Raw genomic sequence first — 8,988 nt, 5'->3', positions numbered from 1 at the left:
ATGACTGGTGACTACCTTATTTCGGTGGTTGAGAAAGGCTTCTCTGAGGAGGTAACATTTAGGAAAGAACGCACTTGCAGGGATACCCCACATGCATACAAAATAGGTAGAAGGATGCTTCGGGAAGAGGAAAGAACCACTACAAAATCCTATTTTTTTCTTTTTTTAAAAAAATTTTTAACGTTTTTATTTATTTTTGAGACAGGGAGAGACAGAGCATGAACAGAGGAGGGTCAGAGAGAGGGAGACACAGAATCTGAAACAGACTCCAGGCTCTGAGCTGTCAGCACAGAGCCCAATGCGGGGCTCGAACTCACGGACCTCGAGATCACGACCTGAGCCGAAGTCGGCCGCTTAACCGACTGAGCCACCCAGGCGCCCGAACCAACACAAAATCCTGAACCCATTTTGGAACTGGTGATGATAGCAGAGCTAGGTGAAAGGGCCCATAGCTTGCAGATCCTGGGTAGCTGCAGTGAGATGAAGTTAGAAATGTTGGCAGAGACCAGACCTCATGGAGCTCTGAAGGCCAGAATTAGTCGTCCAGTTTTTACTCTCATGTGTATAACAAGCCTATTGGACAGTTCTGAGTAGGGGAAGAAAGTAATCCGATTTAATCTGGGAGATACACGGAGGACGGGTTACTGGGAAGTTGAAATATAAGCAAAAAAGAATCTATAGTAGTCTTGTACGCTCACCCGTCATATAGCGGAGCTTTATGTAAATTTGTACATAATTTTTTAAGGTTATACTGCTAAGGAAAAAACATGGTTGAAAAATCATAATTTTGTTCTATATCACCATCATAAAAATAATTGCAAAAATATTTCTTACTCCACCCAAATACATCCTGCTATGTAGTCTCATCAGTTTCTAAGTGGTTCCCCTGCATCAGATACATGAATATTTGCTGAGTTGGTCTGTGGTACTCATACTTTTATTATTATTACTCTTAATGTCTCCAATTCACTCTATTTCTTAGATGCATTATAAATTTCCATGTGTTCCTTTGCCGGAGGCTGTTAATGTTTTTAGTGATATAATTTTAAGAATGTTGGCTTTATTTCTATTCATCTCTGTGCAGTGCATACTCCATAGCCTCAGGAACTTGTGCCCAGCTGTAAAAAGGTGTAGGTTATTACATTTTTGTAATTCACAGTGAGACACTTCTATTTTACAAGCATGTCTACCAGAAATGTCTTTGTTTAAGACACAGGGACACCTGGAGACTTGAAAACCATAACAAATCTGGAAACTGGAGCCAGAAAAAATTATGCTGGGGATATTGTCTGAGTTACATAATAATTGTAAGAAATGAAAGATATTCTAAGACTGTTCTTTTCTGTTTGTCCTTGGCAATCAGCACACTATTATTGTCAATCATAATAACAAGTTAATATTTCCTGCATGCTCATTCCTATATACTGGTTTAATATACCGGATACTGGTTTTACAATCATGTTATTTAATTTTTCCAATGATGAACTTCTAACCACTACTCTAATCCCTATGTGCCAAACATGTGCTGCGTACGTTAGGATATTGAGTTAATACAGGAAGTCGTTAGTCTTCATCAGCTCATACTCCGTGAAGCAGGTAATTGCATTGCAGTATGCAAATATTCTAACAGCTCTCTATAGCAGGAACCTGGGTTTGAATTTAGCGTGTTGCCGCTGTAGAGTGAGGTGGCCTAGTGTGTGTTCACCATCCAGCCTCGTGAGTTAGATGTGAGCCTTATAGAGAGATAGGTTGTAGGAAGAAGGAAAAACCTCTGCATTAACAAGGGACTTAATGAGACACAGGAAACAAGAAGAGAGGCTTTTGAGGTCAAAGGAGAAGGATCACTGAATACACAAAAGCCCTTGGCAGCCACCAAGCTACAGGCTGCTACTGAGAATTGGAGGAGATATCTCTCAAAAGGCTTGGTATGAGGCAGCAGAACTGTCCTTGTGACACCTTTCCCCCCATTTTTCAATAGCAAATTGGGGAAGAGAGGGAACACAGTGAGTCATCCATTGATTTTATGGGGAAGGCAGTGTTTGTGGTTAGATGGTCAGAAACTTTCTCTTTGCTTTATTCCCTTTGGAAAGGCGAAAGGAGGGCAAAAAGAAAAGGGATGTTTAGCATCCTCACAGTAATTCCCCTCCCCCTCCCAAGCCAAGTGAACGCAGGAAGATTCCAGTTAATCATTTATAGATCTGGGAGGTCTCTATGAAAATCTGCAGGTTAACTCTGGAACAGAGGTCCTTATAGGAGTGACAACAAATCCAGGAAGATGATGGAGGTGAAAGCAGAAAATCCGGTGAGATTTAATTGGAGAATGTGATGTCTTTCTCTTTGGAGAAAGGTGTCTTTAACATGGAAAGGTGTCCAGGTGATAAAAGCAGAGGTCATTTCTGGCAGCAAGAACAACTTAACTTCACGTAGTCCAGAATAGGAAAGAGGATACGCAGCAAGTTAGAGGTGAAGTATGGAAAGTGTTACCATTATGACAAGACTTACATGCCATGCCCCAAATTTTGAATTTTATCATGTAGAATAGTGTCACTACAGATTTACTTCTTTGTGATCCTTCTGGCAGAAGTTTATAGTAGCAACTATTAACCTGGGTGTGAGAACTGCTAGGAGGATGAAGGATGGAATTCATGGATATATGATTATTTAAAATTGTACGTGAAATGTCCTGTGGACATGTCTATCTCGGTACTGTAGACAAAATGTTCTTTATTCTCATTGGAGAAAAAGCTCTAGGTTTCCAATAAATGTCAAGACCCAATGGATTAAGGGAAATACATTAGGAGTCAAGGAGAGCACTTAGGTGGTTGTCACTGTAATACAAGAAACAAATGATCAGGATCTAAACCAAACAAATGACAACATGGTAGCGCTTTTTTGGGGGCAGGGAGAGAGACTTGGGAAGGAAGCAGGTAAACGATATCAGTGTTGACATGCTGAATTTGAGATTACTGTGAGACTTGCAATCAGATTTGCAGTAAGCACTTGGATAAATCCCTTGGGAGTCTTTCAGAGAGAACTGGGTTGGAAAAAATATATTTTGGATTCATGAGAATACAGTTGCATTTGAATTGAAGTTGAATCCATGAAATTGGTGTGCAAAAGCTAAGTGGTATAAGTTATCTGGTATTATATCCTGAGGTGTTTTGTTTCCCCAAGTCCATTTGTCCTTCTACTTCCCCCTTAACTGTGGGTCATACTCCAGGGCTGCATTCTTTCTCTTCTTTTCCTTCTCTGTCCCGAAGATTCTTGTTTTTGTTTTAGGTGTCAACGTAAGACTTATTTCCTTTATTAATGTTCCATTCTCTCAAAGTAGCCTGAAGAAAGCGAGTTGTATTTTATAGAGTGCCTTGGGATTTATTTCTTAACTTCTTACTTTGACAATGGCTTTAAGATTTTTACTTGCTTTTACGGTTGGCATGTGAAACTGAGCATGAATTTCTCTAAATACCCATCCTTCAGAGATGTGGGAGATGGTTTAGTTACCTCAGAGAGCTAATCTGCAGGAAATTGTTTGCCACAGTTTTGAACATCTATGAATAAGTTCTGTTAGCACACATAGTACAGATTTCTTATTTCTTGTTTATTATTGCACACTGAGAACATCAAACTCCTACCGAGGATGGATTTAAACAAAGGACGTGAAGGAAAAGCATATACATGTTTCCTTAGACTATTGAAACGAGAAGTTCCAAGAGAACATAAATACGGATAACATTGAAATTTGACAGTAATGACTTGGGAAAATATTTTGAACATTTTTTTTTCAACGTTTATTTTTTTGGGGGACAGAGAGAGACAGAGCATGAATGGGGGAGGAGCAGAGAGAGAGGGAGACACAGAATCGGAAACAGGCTCCAGGCTCTGAGCCATCAGCCCAGAGCCCGACGCGGGGCTCGAACTCACAGACCGCGAGATCGTGACCTGGCTGAAGTCGGACGCTTAACCGACTGCGCCACCCAGGCGCCCCTATTTTGAACATTTAAAAGGCGATAGAAACTTGATTTTTACCAGTCTTTCATCCTTTGGCAGTAAAATTGGGTGGTCTATAAAATGTTTGCTTGGGGCAATAGCTTGAAACATCAATTTCTAGATCCCACTTTTCCTCCCTTGGGACCATTTCCCACCCAGATCACATAGGACAAAGACACTAGTATTACCAGTGAGGAGTCTGATTGGGGATCTTCCTAAGAGTGATGAAATGCGAGTTGGTAGATCTAGGATGTCTCCTTCTACCCTCAAGCTATTAGCAAAAGTCCTTTTCTTCTTTCTTAATTGTCCTTTTCTTTGTATCTCTTTCTTTTTTTAATGTTTATTTTTGAGAGAGAAAGAGAGAGAGAGAGAGAGAGAGACAGAGCATGAGCAGGAGCAGGAGCAGGAGCAGGAGCAGGCGAGGGGCAGAGAGAGAGGGAGACACAGAATCCGAAGCAGGCTCCAGGCTCTGAGCTGACAGCACAGAGTCCGATGCAGGGCTTGAACTCATGAACAGTGAGATCATGACCTGCGCCGAAGTCGGATGCTTAACCAACTGAGCCACCCAGGTGCCCCCTTTTCTTTGTATTTCTTATATTTATGTAAATGAAGGACATTTTCCAATGAAGGGAAGCCCCCAGTATAATCCATAATAAAAGTAGGTGGTATATTCCCTTCTCATCTCTATTGTGCTAACTGGCAGAACTGAGAAATACATTTGGAATTCTTAAGTCTTGGCAATATAGTGGGAAAAAATATGGCAACGTACCATTGAGAATCGGGAAAAGATATGGATTATTTTCATTTTTAATTGTTATTTGGGAATTTCGGTTTCTTCTGACCTTAGGGAAAATACCGAAAGTTACATGAGGCATGGATGGGCTCATCAGCTCCCCAAAGGCTACACAGTAAAACCATAAAGGCTTCCCATAGAGACTGTAAGTGGATTTCCAGCTAAGGGTAGGAAGGAGCAATGTGTTATTTCCAACTTCAGGATGCATTGGAGAATGTGTCCAATTTAGTGCTTGTAGACTATTCAATATGTACAACTATAGAGCCAGGGGTTACAGAATTTCAGAAGCAAACTTTAGATGGGGTAAGAACATAAGCTACAGTGGAAAGTAACCAGTGGAAAAATGAACACAAACCAGCATTCAACCTCGTGCTTCTCACCTGCCACCTATTTAAGTAGATTTTTCTTCCTTCTCAGTTGCTGTCACTGGAAGGATAAAACAAATGTTAAGCCTCTTCTGTGATCCCCTGGGTTTACATAGTAATCACAAGGAAGGGGAACTCGGAAATATTTTTTTTAATTGAGGTATATTTTATCTAGCATATTAGTTTCAGATGTATGATTTGATATTGTATCTATTATGAAATGATTACCCCAATAAGACCAGGTAGCATGTTACATACATAGTTACAAAAATTTTTTCTTGAAATGAGAACTCTTAAGACCTACTCTTTTAGCACGTTTCAAATATGCAATACAGTGTCATTAACTATAGTCACAATGTCGTACACTATATCCTCATGACTGATTGATTTCATACTCCCCTTTATCTATTTCAACCTCACCCCACCCCCACCTCTGAAAACCACCAATCTGTTCTCTGTATCTATAAGCTTTTTGTTTTTTTAGGTTCTACATGGAAGAGAGATCATATGGTATTTGCTTTTGTCTGACTTACTTCACTTAGTATGATGCCCTCAAGGTTTGTTTGCCAAATCGTCCATTTGCCAAATGGCAAGATTTCATTATTTTTAATGGCTAAATAATATTCCATTATAGATATATAGATTTAGATGTAGATATAGATATAGATATAGGTAGATATATAGATGATATAGATATATTTGCCTTTGCAAAAGCAGTCTGTTCCTCAGGTTGGATAATCTCAATTGACCTATCTTCAAGTTCACGGATTCTTTTAACAGCTCAGATCTGCAGTTGAACCAGTCTGAATTTTTTCTTGCAGTTGCTGCCTCTTTCGAGTCTAGAATTTCTATTTGTTTCTTTCTCTTTTTTGATATTTTCTATTTGCTGAGCCATCTTTCTAATACTTGCCTTTAGTTCTTTAGATACCTTTTTAAATTAATTGAACACATTTAAAATAAACTATTTCAAGTCTCTTTGTTTAAAGCTTTTTTTCAAAATTTAACGTCTGGCCATTTTCAGGGACCATTTCTATTAGCTAATTTTTTTTTTCTGGTGCCCAGGCCGTATTTCCATGTTTCTTTTAATATCTCATAAATTTTGGTTGAAACCTGGACATTTTGAATAATAAATTTGGCATCACTGGAAGCCAGATTTCTATTTTTCCCATGGTTTGTTGTTGCTGTTGTTTGTTTAGTGACTCTTCTAGATTCACTCCATATAGTTTATTTTCTTTGTCATTTTGTGACCACTGAAATCTCGGTTTATGTAGGTTATTGGTCAGCCAATGATCTGATAGAGATTTCCTTAAATGGCCGTAACCGTTAAGTCTCTCAGTTTCTGCGGAGGGGCTTGTGTGTGTTTAAAACCTGCCTTGTTCTTTAATTTCTGCTTGTGTGGAGGCTTGAGGTCAGTCAAGGGTGAGCCTTTAGCGAATTCTCAGGTCGTCCCCAGAGCCAGGAATATGTACACAACCTTTCATGTGTGTGGCCTTCTAGATTTTCCAGGAATATGTCAGAGCTTCTCAGACTATCCTACGGACATCTCATTTACCTCAACTATGTTGGTAAGCTTGTCATTTGTTCTCACTGTTGCTGCTGCCCCAGGAAGCTGCAGTGTTAAACAATCGTCACTGATTTTTTGCAACAAATTCCCCATGGAAGGACCTGACATGGGGCGCCTGGGTGGCTCAGTCGGTTAAGCGTCCAACTTTGGCTCAGGTCATGATCTCATGGCTTGTGAGTTTGAGCCCTGCATCGGGCTCTGTGCTGACAGCTCAGAGCCTGGAGCCTGCTTTGGATTCTGTGTCTCCCTCTTTCTCTGTCCTTCTCCCGCTCATGCTCTGAGTCTCTCTCTCAAAAATAAATAAACATTAGAAAAAGTTAAAAGAAAAAAAGAGAAACTGCCACATTGAAAAAACTCTGAATCAGGTAAAAAACAAAACAAAACAAAAATCAAGCCTGTAAGTGGGATTTTCCAGACAGAGAAAACAGACAGTTATTTAAGATGGGGGCTTTGGAAGAGCTCCAACCCCAGTCATCCTCCAGTGGCTTCTAGGTTACTGGTTTAAATGTAATTATAAAGCTGTTGGTTTTGAAGGATACCACAGAGCTGGGAAGGATGTATGGGAGTTGGGTGAATTAAAATGTCATAATACAATTCTTACCAAGGTTCAGGCTTTTTTCTTCTTGTACAAATGTTTTCTTGATTGTTGTATGCTTCAAGTTAATTTCCAGAGTTCTACAAAGGTTTATTTGGAAAGATTTTACCAATGTTTTCATAGATTTTATGGTGGAGAGTATTTTTTAGGTTTTTTGCTCTGCCATTCTTGCTGATGTCATTACTGGGAATTGTCATTTTTTACTGGGATATTAAGAAGTCCAGCTACTAATAAATCCAGACCACGGAAAAAGGGAAAAACGCCTATTGGAGAACAAATAGCCACCTATGCTATAGCAATACTTCAACAAAATGCCTGCCTATTTTACCCAAGAGAACAAATACTAAATTAGGAGCAGCCTAAGCTGACTCTATCAGATCGAGATAAAACATGTTGCATGTTCTAGGCAGATTAGAATTTGTAAATCAAGAGGAGTTCCAAATGCAAGTTTTAGGTTTGCATGTATATAATTTGTAACCATGTAATCATATTCACTTGAATCTACTTAGAGATAAAACGTGCAAAATATAGGTTGTGTCTTAGTGTGACTAACCAGGCAATAATTAGACAGGATAGGATTTTAAAACACAGAGAGCTTGGAGGTAAGCCTCAGTATAGGGATATTTAATACATCAGTGTTCTTCTTTTCTCTGTCTTGTAGGAAAAAAGAAACATATGTTGAAAAATAAAGCAGGAAAAAACTGAGGTGAAGTTATATGTTATTCCTATAGAGATTTTCTAGAAAATCTTTTCTATCTGAAACTATAAGGACAAAATAAGAAGCCCTTTCACAGACCAGAGGGGTTACTTGGAAACAAAGTTGAAGAGCTATCAGAGAAATCATTGAAATCTGAGGATCAGTGAAGAGAGGAACAAGAGTCTATAAGGACTGACCAAGAAGTCAGGCTTGTCAATGTATCAATGGATTGGTTAAAGAAGGGAACACGATATGAACAAAATGATCAGGCCTATAGCCAGAGGTCAGGTGTGAATTTCCTAACAGCAATCGCCTTCAAATATTCATGTACCCACTACAATAATTTTAATCAAATAGGTATTCCCTACAGATTTTCAAGTTAATATCAAAACAATTTTTAATAGGCTTTTAAGTTTAAATAGTTGCAAAAGATATAGTTTCCATCCAATTGGAAATATTATTGTTTAAAAAATAATCCACTTACATAACTTTTTTTCAATGTATGCAATGAAATCTAAACACCGTGGTGTTTTGAAGTAAACCATTACCTATTTTTAAAGTACTTGACCAAGTTCTTCTTCAGCCATTGGAAAATAAAAAAATTTTTTTTCCTGTTGGCGATCTTGCTTTCACTTAACTTATGCTAAAGAATGTTACCCAGTGTAATAAAAGTTTGTGCTGGAAGGTCTTTTATTGATCATTTTTTCGTATTCCTATACAACACAAACATACATTTATATTCCTAAATTTCTCTGCAATCATAATGCTCTCCATTAATTTTTTTCTTCTGAATTGGTACAAGTAGTAAACCATGAATGGAAATGATAAAAATATATATCAAAAACTTTAATAAATACAAATTAAGTAAAAGTTTTACTGGATATTTGCTTTTTAATGAGATGCATGAGGCTTGCTTTTCCGTTTGTTCACACATTCATGGGTAAACATTATGACTCCATCACAAATAAACATGTTCAAACAATTTCA

The sequence above is a fragment of the Leopardus geoffroyi genome, chromosome A1 (assembly GCF_018350155.1).
Source record: "Leopardus geoffroyi isolate Oge1 chromosome A1, O.geoffroyi_Oge1_pat1.0, whole genome shotgun sequence".
NCBI lineage: Eukaryota > Metazoa > Chordata > Mammalia > Carnivora > Felidae > Leopardus > Leopardus geoffroyi.
This window is presented reverse-complemented; position numbering follows the sequence as displayed.